This window comes from Vombatus ursinus, unplaced genomic scaffold, assembly GCF_900497805.2.
Source record: "Vombatus ursinus unplaced genomic scaffold, bare-nosed wombat genome assembly UNPS02014946.1, whole genome shotgun sequence".
NCBI lineage: Eukaryota > Metazoa > Chordata > Mammalia > Diprotodontia > Vombatidae > Vombatus > Vombatus ursinus.
Window position 1 is genome coordinate 576,870 of NW_020954724.1, and position 13,817 is coordinate 590,686.

Consider the following 13,817-nt stretch of genomic DNA (forward strand, 5'->3'; position numbering starts at 1 on the left):
GGGGAAGGGAGGGAGGGAGAAAAAAAATTTGGAACGCAAAATCTTGTAAAAGTGAATGTTGAAAACTCTTTACATGTAATTGGAAAAAAATAAAATACTATTAAGGGGAAAAAGAAAAAATGTTTTCTTAAATAATCACTTTGTATTTAAAAATAAAGTTTAGATTGTGGGGGGAAAAGAAATGATAGCTGTTAATTAAATATTATATAGAAGGCACTGTGTTGGCTACTGTAGAGGGTACAAATATGTTATCTTCTTTGACCATTAGATATGTCCTCCTTTGATAGCTTGAATGTGATGAAACACCAAATCATTTGTATTTACCTGGCAATTGAACCCTTTTCCTTTACTTTTACTATTTAATCAAAACAACTATGTCATCTTTCCTTTCAAGTTAATATGACAGCTTTCTGGCTATACTCTCAGAATACTGAAAAGATTTCATCCATTCTCATTTTTAAAAAAATCTAAAGCCCATAATGATCGCCCCACCCCTACGCCCAGTATCTAAAACATTAGATGACAAAGAGCAAATTGATATCTTTTTTTCTGTCTGTTTTAGCAGTTATTGCATAGAAGTGGGTAGTAATCTGTGCTTATGTGTCCAGATGAATATGATAAAACATAAACAACAGTCTTTTAAATAGTAGAAAAACATCACAAAACTATGAAAACTAGGCTTCATTTTAAGAGCAATGAACTTTAAAATAAATAATTAAAAAAAAGAATATACAGTGTATATCCTTTGGCCCACTACTACTGCTACTTAGCATGTATCCAAAAGAGAGAGGGAAAGGACCTGTATGTGCAAAATACATATATACATTTATACAGATAGATAAATAATTTTTTTTGAAAATTATATTCACTTCCTCAACTTTCCCCTCTCAGACCCAGATAAATCTAACCACAAAATAAAGAAGAAAAAAGTTAAGGAAGAGAAAAATGAATGGAGACAGAAAGGAATATACCTTTTAAATCCCAGCAGTGTATGATATTTACACAAAAACTGACTATGTATTAGGGCATAAAAACCTCCCAATCAAATGTAGAAAGACTGAAATATTAAATGCATACTTTTCAGATCATGATGCAATAAAAATTACATGTAATAAAGGCCATGGAAAGATAGATTAAATATTAATTGGAAACTAAATAACCTAATCCTAAAGAATGAGTGGGTCAAAGAACAAATCATAGAAACAATCAATAATTTCATCAAAGAGAGTGACAATAATGAGACAACATACCAAAATTTATGGGATGCAATCAAAGCAGTACTTAAGAGAAAATTTACATTTCTAAAAGCTTACATCAATAAAATAGAGAAAGAGTAGATCAATAAATTTGACATACAACTAAAAAAGCTAGACGAACAAATTAAAAATCCCCAATTAAACATCAAATTGGAAATCCTGAAAATCAAAGGAGAGATTATTAAAATTCAAAATAAGAAAACCATTGAAATAATAAATAAAACTAAAAGCTGGTTTTATGAAAATCAACAACAGCAACAACAAAATAGATAAACCACTGGTTGAATTGATTAAAAAAAAGAAGAAGAAAACCCAATTACCAGTATCAAAAATGAAAAAGGTGAATTCATCACCAATGAAGAGGAAATTAAAGCAATTATTAGAAGCTATTTTGCCTAATCACATACCTAAATCTGACTATCTAAATGAAATGGATGAATATTTACAAAAACATAAATTGCTCAGATTAACAGAAGAGGAAATAGAATACTTAAATAATCCCATCCTAGAAAAAGAAATTGAACAAGCCATCAATGAGCTCCCTAAGAAAAAAAATCCCCAGAACCAGATGGATTCACAAGTGAATTCTACCAAACATTTAAAGAACAATTAATTCCAATGCTATTTAACCAATTTGGAAAAATAGTCAAAGGAGTCCTACCAAATTCCTTTTATGACGCAAATGTGGTTCTGATACCTAAACTAGGGAGAGCAAAAATAGAGAAACAAAACTATAGACCAATTTCCCCAATGAATACTGATGTCAAATTTTTAAATAAAATACTAGCAAGGAGATTACAAAAATATATCACAAAGATCATACATTATGACCAGGTGGAATTTATACCAAGAATGCAGGGCTGGTGCAATGTTAGCAAAACCATCAACATAATTGACCACAAAAACCCCAACAAAACCAACAGAAATCATATGATTATCTCAACTGATGCAGAAAAAGCTTTTGACAAAATACAGCACCCATTCCTATTGAAAACACTAGAGAGCATAGTTATTCCTATGGAGCTTTAAAAAAAAAAAGTAGTATCTATCTAAAACCATTAGCAAGCATTCTCTGTAATGGGAACAAGCTTGAAGCCTTCCCAGTACAATCAGGGTGAAACAAGGCCCATTATCACCACTATTATTCAGTATTGTACTAGAAATGTTAGCTTTAGCAATAAGAGAAGAAAAAGAAATTGAAGGAATTAGAATGGGCAACAAGGAAATAAAACTATCACTCTCTGCTGAAGGTATGATAGTATACTTACAGAATCCTAGAGAATCAATTAAAAAACTACTTGAAATAATTAACAGCCTTAGTAAAGTTGCAGATATAAAATAGACTCACATAAATCATTAGCAATTCTATATATTATCAACAAAGCCAAGCAGTGAGATATAGAAAGGGAAATTCCATTTAAATAACTATAGACACTGTAAATTACTTGGGAGTCTACCTGCCAAGATTAAACCAAGAAATATATGAACACAATTACAAATCGCTTTTTGAACAAATTAAGTCAGATCTAAATAACTGGGAAAATATCAATTGCTCATGGGTAGACTGAGCCAATACAATACAAACAACAATTCTAGCTAAATTAATTTACTTATTCAGTGCCATACCAATCAAACTATCAAAAACATTTTATAGAGCTAGAAAAAATAGTAACAAAATTCATCTGGAAGAACAAAAGGTCAAGAATATTAAGGGAATTGATGAAAAAATGCAAAGGGAGGTGGCCTAGCCATACCAGATCTAAAATTATATTATAAAGTGGCAATCATCAAAATTATCTGGTACTGGCTAAGAAATAAAGTGGTGGATCAGTGGGATAAATTAGGTATATACTACATTGTTATAAATGACTATAGTAACCTAGTGTTTGAGAAATGCAAAGACCTCAGCCTCTGGGAAAAGAACCAACTATTCAACAAAAACTGCTGGGAAAACTGGAAAACAGTATGTCAGAAACCAGGTATAGACCAATATCATACACTGCATACCAAGATAAGGTCAAAATGGGTACATGTTTTATTTTTTTCCCTTAATTGTATCTTTTTCCAATTACACGTAAAGATAGTTTTCAACATCCATTTTTGTAAAATTTTGATTTCCAAATTTTTCTTCCTGCCTTCCTTCCCTCCACCCTCCCCAAGACAGCAAGCAATCTGATATAGGTTATACAGGTATAATCATGTTAAACACATTTCCACAGTAGTCATGTTGTGAAAGAAGAATCAGAGCAAAAGGGGAAAACCACAAGAAAGAAAAAAAAATCAAATAAAAAAGTGAAAATACTATGCTTCGATCTGCATTAAGATTCCATAGTTCTTTCTCTGGATGTGGTTAGCATTTTCCACCATGATCTTTTGGAATTGTCTTGGGTGATGCTGAGAAGAACTAAGTCTATAAGAGTAGGTCATTGAATAATGTTGCTGTTGCCATGTACAATGGTCTCCTCCTCCTCACTTCACTCAGCATCAATTCATATAAGTCTTTCCAGATTTTTCAGAAATCATCCTGCTCATCATTTCTTATAGACTAATAGTGTTCCATTACATTCATATACCCCAACTTGTTTAGCCATTCACCAACTGATGGACATCCCCTCAATTTCCAATTTTTGCCACCACAAAAAGAGCTACTATAAATATTTTTGTATGTATGAGTCCTTTTCCCTTTTTTATGATCTCTTTGAGATACAGACCTTGTAGTGCTATTGCCGAGTTAAAGGTATGCAGTTTGGTTGCCCTTTGGGCATAGTTCCACATTGTTCTCCAGAATGGTTGGATCAGTTCACAATTCCACCAACAATGGATTAGTGTTCCGGTTTTCAAAATGGGTACATGATTTAGACCTACAGGGTAATACCATAAGCAAATTAGGAGAGCAAGGAATAGTTTATCTCTCAGATCTATAGAGAAGGGAAGATTTTATTACTAAATAAGAGATAGAGAGCAGTAAGAGATACAAGTGAGTAATTTTGACAAAGTTTTTGCTCAAACAAAACCAATGCAAACAAGATTAGAAAGAAAGCAGAAAGCTGGAAAATAATTTTTACATCAAGTATCTCTGATAAAGACCTCATGTCTCAAATATATAGAGAACTGAGACAAATTTATAAGAATACAAGCTATTCCCCCAATTGATAAATGGTCAAAGGATATGAAGAAGCTGTTTTCAGATGAAGAAATCAAAACTATCTATAGTCATATAAAAATTTTCAAAATCACTACTGATTAAATAAATGAAAATTAAAACAATTCTGAGGTACCACCTTATACCTATCAGATTGGCTAATATGACAAAAACAGGAAAATGATAAATGTTGGAAAAGATGTGGGAAAATTGGGACACTAATGCACTATTGGTGGAGTTATGAACTGATCCAACCATTCTGGAGGGCAATTTGGAACTATGCCCAAAGGACTATAAAACTTTACATACCTTTTGACCCATCAATAGCACTACTGGGTCTGTATCCCAAAGTGATAAAAAAAAAAAAAAAAAGGAAAAGGACCTATATGTACAAAAACATGTTCAGCAACTCTTTTTGTGGTGGCAAAGAATTGGAAATTGAGGGAATGCCCATCTATTGGGGAATGGCTGAATATGTTGTGATATATGAATGTAATGGAATACTATTGCGCTATAAGAAATGACAAGCAGGCAGATTTCAGAAAAACTTAGAAAGATGCAGATGAACTGATGCAAAGTGAAATAAGCAGAACCAGGAGAACATTGTATAAAGTAACAGCAACTGTGTAATGATCAACTATGATTGACTTAGCTCTTCTCAGGTAGGGGAGAAAGGAGAAAGAAAGAAAATTTGGAACTCAAAATTTTATTAAAAATGAATGTAAAAATTGTTTTTACATGTAATTGGAAAAATAAAATACTATTTAACAGAAAAAAGAGTAGAGAATCAACTAAATTTTTTAATAATACATGAAGAGAGAGAGAGCAAAAGGAAATTGATAAGTGGATACAGACAAGCAGGACAATTCTATTACTACTTTGTTAACTTTAATATACACTTTAAAAGACAAAACCAACTATTTAAGAGAAGCCCACAGTTTAACGCATGATCTTTTTTGTTCTTCGTATATTGAAATTTTTTTGTCTTGAAATTTGCTTGTTTTATAAAAAATATAACTTTAATAATTAGTCAAGTAAAGAGACTATATAGTTAGTGTTAAAAAATTTTCACATTTGTACTTTTTTGGCAGAATACTCTCACTTGAAAGATAGGGGGAAATGAAACAGACTAAGTAAACTGCAATGACAGAGAACATATCTAGGTGTTATATTTTAGGAAGTACATTAATAAGCTGGGAATCATCTAGAAGAAAACAACAAGCATGGTAAAAAGGAAGTGGGGATGCTTAGCTGGGAGAAGAGAAGAGTTATGGGAAAATGGGAGATGTCTTCCAGTATTTGAAGGGCAATCCTGTTGTTGGGGTGGGGTTGGGGGAAGATCAGAATTGCTCTGCATGGCTACCAAAAGTAGAAAAAAGAACAATGGGTGAAAGCTGCAGAGGCATATTTAAGCTTGATTAGAAGGAAAAACTTCTTAACAATTAAGGCTATCAAAGTAGACTGAGATGCCTCTCACGTAGAGATCTTCAGACTGGATGATCACTTGTCAAGATCTTCTTTAAATCTTAAGTAGAAAGTTCTGGGCATAGTATTCTAGTACTGGTTTTACTAGAGTAAAGCAGAGAATTTACATAAAACATAAGATATTATACAAATATTGACCAGAATACTCAAGGAATGAGATTTTGTGGTTAATCTTGCCAATTAATCCACAAATATTCAGACAACCATTTAAATTTAAATTCTTATTGTTGAAAAGTTATCCAAAATGTCTTTGGGGTCCTTAAAATGTTTCTGAGTTATCTTTTGAACATCAGTTTATAATGTTGAATAATAGGGATGGAAAATGGATAGATCAAGCTGAATGTGAACTGACCACACCTATCTAATGTACTTACACTGAATTATTATATATATAATATATATGATATATTATACATATATTACATATGTAAATGTATACATGTATTATATATGTATCTATATCATAGATCTCTGAATACACATTCTCTCCATTAGGTCAGTGTCCAAATATAATCTAATTTTTTAAAATCTATTTTAGGACCTAATAGGTCGCTAAACACAAAATAAACCTTTATAAAAAGATTTACTGACGTGAATTGTTGTTGAATTTACCACTTTTATAAAAATTCAGAGAGACACTGTAGCTTATTGGATAGATAGTGTTGGGGAAATCTGGGTTCGAGTCTTGCCTCTAACACATACTGAAAATATGGCCCTGAGCAAGTCAATTAACCATTCGATGCTGTAAGCAATTCTCTAATACTATGGGTTGCAAAGAAGGTGGCAATTTTTATTGGCAGGGGAAGAAATCTCATTTGGGATTACCTATAGTCCTATACCAAAGAAATCACAGACACAGTCCCCATCCCATTATGTAAATTCACCTTGTGGACCTTTATGGAACTTTATGGACCCTTATGAAATTTTGATTTAATTAAAATAGTTCTTTTAGAAGAGGCAGCTAGTTGCAAAATGTACTTTACATTTGCAAAATGCACTCTTATTCTTACACATGAAAAGACAAAAATGTCCACTTAATATTGAAATTTCTCCAAATCTTTATTTTTAAAAATGTAATCAATAAAACTTACTGCAACAAAGTATTATTTAGGTCACTCAAAGAATTCAGTGTGGATATTAATACGAAAAACATTACATTCTTCAGGTATCTTTGCTATACAAAAACAAAAAGGCTATGAATCTTCATGCTCCAGGGCATAATGTGATTACCAGCTGGGGTCAGAAAGATATTTTCCCCATTGCATATTATTATCAATTACCATAGGTGCAATATGAGCAAAGGAAAAGTCAGGGGGTTATGCCTACCTCTAAAGCATCTGGTATTGGATGCTTTCAGAGTGAGAATTTGGGATTAGATAAAACATTCAATTGTTCCTGTATGTCAATTCTGATGTTCCTAGGAGCTGCCAATGTGACATTGCTGTCACAAGGGAGGGATTTCCTGTGGAACAGATGTCACTTACAGTATTATGTGGGCTATCTATATCCACAAATAATTGCCTGGCACTTATGCCCTATGGCAAGGGTCTGAAAAATGTGTTAGTGAGATAACATACCATCCAAGCAGATGGGCATGGATAAAGGAAGGAAAGAGAGCATACTGTGCCTGAAATGTATTTGTAAAAGCCAGATGGGAATATTGAAACAGATGTCTTTCCTCATCTTCAATGACTAAGGCACATTATGGGGATTTGCCAGTTATTTCTCCATTTCTAAACTAGGCTACGTTTCAAAAATTACCTTTGATTGAGTATGAGGAGCCATTGGGTCCCAGCTTACTGAAACAAAGGTTCCTTCCTTTTCTGGTCTAAGTAGGCAGTTCCATGTGAAATGATCAAGACAAATTCCTGTATGTTACCTAAAGGCCCGAAAAGGGGATAGGCATACCACCACCAAAAACAAAAGGTAGACTAAGAATATGAGAAAAGTAGGCCAGGTTAAGTGAATAGATACAAAGAATGACAATGAGCTTGTAGGTGCCTGTATTGAGCTGTAACATTTAAGAGATTAGAAGGGAGGAGAAAAACATTCTTTTAAAATTTGAAGTCTAAAAAAATATTTTTAAAAATTGAAGTCTAAAAAAAAATCAAAGAAAGTGGTTTGCTTTTCTGATATAAAAGGGAAAAGTTAATAACAGTTCTGAGATTCAACATGTTCTTCTTTTAACAGGAGGAAAGGAAATTATGTAAAAGTAGGTAAGGAACCAGGCCAAAACTAATATAACAAGTATGATGCTTTCAGTTCATCAGACATTGACCCCCATGCTATGGTTAAATTTTCCCCACACCTTAAAGTACCTGATAGAGCTACCAAAAACACTATATGCTACATTAATTTAAGAGGCACTAAGCCTCAGTAATTTTCATATATATATATATATATGTTTAATTTTCAACATTTAATTCCATAAGATTTTGAGTTTTAAATTTTTCTCCCCCTCCCACTTTTTCCCCTCCTCACCCCCGAGACAGTGTACAATCTGATATAGGCTCTACATATACATTCATGTTAAGCACATTTTCCCATTCCTCATGATGTAAAGAACAATTAGAACTAATGGGAGGAACCACAAGAATGAAGCAATAAAACAAAACAACAAAGGAAAAGGAGAGTAAATAGTATGCCTCCATCTGCATGCAGACTCCATATTTCTTTCTCTGAGCGTGGATAACAATTTCCATCATGAATCTTTTGGAGTTGTGATTCTTGCGTTGCTGTGAAGAGTCAAGTCTATCAAAGTCAGTCATCCCATAATGTGGCTGTTACTATGTACAATGTTCTCCTGGTTCTGCTCATTTCACTCATCAGTTCATGTAAATCTTTCCAAGTGTTTTTGAAGTCTGCCTGCTCATCATTTCTTATAGCACAATTGTATTCCATCACATTCATGTTCCACAACTTGATAAGTCATTTCCTAGTTAATGGGCATCTCCTCAATTTCCAATTCTTTGCCACTACAAAAAGAGCTGCTATAAATATTTTTGTACATGTGAGTCCTTTTCCCATTTTTATAATCTCTTTGGGATACAGATCTAGAAGTAGTATTAATGGGCCAAAGGGTAGCCTCAGTAATTTTCAAAAATATTCTGGCCAAACTAGCAAACTATGGAATAATGCAGTCAGGTACCCTCCAAATTGAGGAAATATTGAGTGATCCTTTGGTTATACATATCAGACCCAATTCTATTCATTCAGAATCATAATTCATTATGAATAATAAGTATGATGAGTGAAATAGTGATTATTCTTTTTAATTTGACAGAAAAGATCAAGGTGATAAGGGCTAGTGGGCACCTTGGACAATGGACTAAGAATTTTAAAATAAAACTTAATTTTGAAAAGTATTAAGTTGGGGAAAGTTTTATAAAAGAAGGATAAGCAAAATGTGTTTAAGAAGAAAATAAACCATTCAATATATATGCAAGAAAAGGAGTATCGTTCAAGTAGTTAAAAATGAGACTAAACCAAAAACCAAAAATTTGGCTGAACATTTTCAGTACTGTCTATTTAAATTCCTATTCTAAATGATGAGGAAGTAAAATAAAAAGGTATAACTCTTTTAATAAGTAGTTGACATCTAAATCATCAATGCATCAAAATTGCCAGCTAAAGTATAAACTTTAGTTAATAAATGGGAAATTGTTTTTCCAAACAAACTGAACACATCAGTTGGGACAGACAATGGGAGAATAAATTAGAGAGTCACCAAAGGCAACCTTTTATCTGATTGAAAGACAAACTGTTTCTTGACCAGTGATAATATTTTTTAATCAGATTTTCCCTTTTTTTCCAAGGGAAAAGAAAGTAAAATTCCTTGAAGAAAAGAACCACTTGTCTTTAACTGAATGGAGTTTGAACTCTCCAAAACCCAGAGACTTGGAAGAAAAAAGTTGACTCTTTTGAATATATCCCTCCCAATCACTGAGCTACCCTGTGTAACAAAGAATAAATTAAAAAGTAGTTTAGCAAAACCAAACTACACATATCTGTCTGACAGTATATGTGATATTCCGTACTAATATCCCTTCTGTCCTGCTTGGAAAAGGTACAGAGGCACAGTTTAAAATTTTTCTGGCATATCAACCTTAATCACTATAATTATATATACACTACCATTTTTAATGAAAGTATAATGTGTGTATAAGCTAAAAAGTACATTCTAAAATAGGATTGAAAGAAGGAACATTTAAGTATGAGTTAATGCCATCTCATTGTATTCAACATGTCCTAATCATAATTTTTTTTTTTTGTGGGGAGGGCTTCTGGAGCTCTGATTTCATTGTTATAGGGGATCCTTAATAGGGAAACTCCCTCTACCAAGGCTAATAGATAACTCATCTGTAAGTTAACTTTTTGGAGCACTGCCATGGGCTACTTAGAAATTGCAACTTGGTCAAAGAATGTGTCCTAGACAGTAAATTTAAAGAGAAAGTTCACATATATGGTAGAAGTCCAATCAACAAGCAAATCATAGGCAAGAACATTTAGATTATTGGTGGGTTTTTATGTTAGAATGAATTACCAAAGAAATTGGTCCATCCTTTCATTCTAGCTGCACAGAGCTAAATGCTCAGCACAGTACATAGAGAGCTGCCTGCTCTCGTGACAACTATGTCTAATATATATTGGCTGTGGGATCCTGGGCAAACTGTGTAGCCCCTCAGTGCCACGGACAAATTTTTTTAAGACTTTAAGTTGCAAAATTGTTGCTCATCAACATTGATAGAGGAAACTTCCTCACAAAAGGAGCTCCCTACGTGAATAAAATCACAGTCTGGACGAAAATTAAGTAAAATTAAATTAAACTAAGTAAGAGACCTAAAAGCAGAAATCTGTTAGTTGAGAATTGTGTATTCATATAAGAGGAATAATAACAAAGGCCCAAGTGACTATATCTCTATTACCACAGTTCCAGGGGCAATTTCCTTCCATTCAAAAATCTACTGAGCCATGAGATTGTTCCGCTGGATATTACCTCCTCAGCCAGCGTCAAGTTGATAAGATACTTGATTCAGACTGCACAGTGGAACAAGGAAACTTTCTAAGGTCTCTTCAACTTTATGGTCTATGATTTTAACTTAGTTGAATTTAGCATAAACATCTATGGAGAGGCAGGCTCACTGATAGTTCGTCAAATATTAGTCATTAAGTGTGCTCATGCACAGGTTACTAAACCCCATCCTATACCACAAAGTTCACAAGACGGGCGTCTTCCTCTTCAGCTTGTCTTCTAAAAAGCTTCATCCTGCAAAATTCTGGTGAGCTTTTAAACTTCGAAGAGTCTCTTTTCCACTTCATGTGTTTTGTCCTTTTGCAATTTCTATCAGTCTCATTTTATATCCATTCCAACTTCATTACGGAAGGAGAGGCTTTTAGACCATGTGATTAACAGAGTGAGGCTACCTTCCCACATGGCCACTTTTTCAAGGGGGGCCGATTAACAGAAGGCATAAGTTTTCAGGAGGCCTTGGTAAAAGTCTCCTGACTCTTTGGAGAAGTTGGCACACACACATACTAACATATATATATACACACACACACACACACACACACACACACACACATACACATATATGTATATATGTGTGTGGATATATATATATATCCACACACAAATATATACATACATATACACACATATCTACATCTACACACAGACACACACACACACACACACACACACATATATATATATACACATACATATGAAATTTATACTACCTGTAGGAAAAATTAGAAACCTGAAAGATGTAAGAAGGCACTTTAAAAAATAATATTGCCAGATAGAAATACTGAGCACTTCATTATAGATTATATGCTTTTGATCTAAATGTTTCACATAGGTCATACGTTGTTTCCAAAACTAGGGGAAAAAAACTTCATTAACAAAATGTCTGGCACATAGTAAGTGCTTCATAAATTTTTTTTAATCTATCTTTTCAAAACTAAATTTCAAGTTCTTTTAAGGGTAGGCAACATGTATTATCCTATTTTGATCCCCCACAGCACCTACCATAGTACCTGGCACATAGTAGGTGCTTAATAAATGCTTAATGACCGACTTGTCAGTCAGTGTGTTATATGGTACTGCTGAGCAAATCACTTGATGTATTAATAAAATTGTTGATTTATATATTTACATACCATTCATAAGACTCAGGGGACAATATAAAAGAAAACTTTTACAAACTGTAAAATATTCAAATAAATTTATTTTTATTATAATTGACACTCAGCTAGGTTTAATGTGTAGAGAACTGGCTTCAGAACCAGAGAGATGGAGGTTGAGGTCCTACCTCTGACATGCTTTGTTACCCTGGGCATCCTTTCAGTGCCCTAGCCAACTCTCTAAACTATAAGTCATAAAGAAGATGCCAGTCATCCCTGGTAAAAGAAATTCCTCCCTATAATGATGAAATCATAGTTCCCAATTAAAGTATTATTATTATCATCATCATCATCATTATTCAATGTGATTCCTAGCACCCTTTTTGCATATTGTCCCCTCGGAACCCTGGTTTTCATTGAAGAAATGCAAGACCTAAAAAGGATGAGTAGGACATGTAGCAAGTTCAAGAGATAACTGACGGGCAGCCAGTGTGCTCCATTTGTATCATCATGATGTCAAGAGAAAGGAAAGAAGACCCTGTAAGCTATGAAGTTCAGCCTTCTGTGGCCACCATAGGGGAGGGCAAGGACAAGGGCCTTATAGGATGAACAAGAATGGATGATTTGCGATATGTATCATTAGAAAGAACACCCACACTGATAGATCACAGAATCTTTGGAGTATTTGAGTATTATTGTGTACCCTCCTATGCTTCTTTTGAGTCCAACTTCTTTCCAGGGTAACAATGGAAATTTATTAAACGCCTACTATTTTTTGAGTCACTGTCTAGGAAATGAATTTCGACTGATTTAACAGTCATCCTCACAGCATGAGTCTCTAAGGCTCGGAAAGTTCTCAGGCAGTTCTAGTTTCAGATGCTGTGCCTGTTTCAGAATCAGAAGTTTCTGAGTTAGGGATACAGGACAAGATTAAAGCTGGACACGATATCAGCTCTACTTCACATGCGCATTAAACATTTAATGGAACATGAAGTTTAATAGACAAAAATGACACCATCCTAACAGAAAAAGACTCAGATTCTGAAAAGGCATACATGATTTTACAAGCCACAAATGTGTGAGAGTATTATACTCAAAGAAAACAAACTTGGGGTTTTTACAGAACTGAACAGGGATAACAGTGACCAGTAAGGAAGCATTAAAATATATCTCTGGGGATGGAGGCTAAGAGATTTTTTTGTGTGTGTGAGTCAATTGGGGTTAAGTGACTTGCCCAGGGTCACACAGCTAGTAAGTGTCAAGTGTTTGGTCTGAGGTCAGATTTGAACTCAGGTCCTCCTGACTTCAGGGCCGGTGCTCCATCCACTGCGCCACCTAGCTGCCCCAAGAGATTTCATAATAGTCCCAGAACAAGAATTTTCTTGAAGAGGAAGAAGGCAGGAAGAAGCTAAACTTTGTAAAGTTCTGATAAAAACTTTCTTGGTAAAGAAGACTCTACTAAAAAAGAAATCAAAATGGGTATTCCACTAAAAATATGGTATTGCAGACAGAGAGAACATATCAACAAAGTTTAGAAGAGCTTTTGAAAACCTAGCAAAATAAGATGAACAAATTAAGGGACAGATGGAAAAAGAAAGAAAGAAAAGATGGAAAGACGACAAAATAAATTTTTAAAAAACCTTGCGTTAACAATTAAGTTATTTACTCCTAGTTCGTAAGCTATGTTATGGGACTAAGCTCTCATTTTTTTTTTAACTGTAAGATTCATAGCTATAAATGAGTTGAATTAGTGAGGAGGAAGGGAATAATTTATTTTGGAATCCTTTCTACTAGCCCCTTCATTA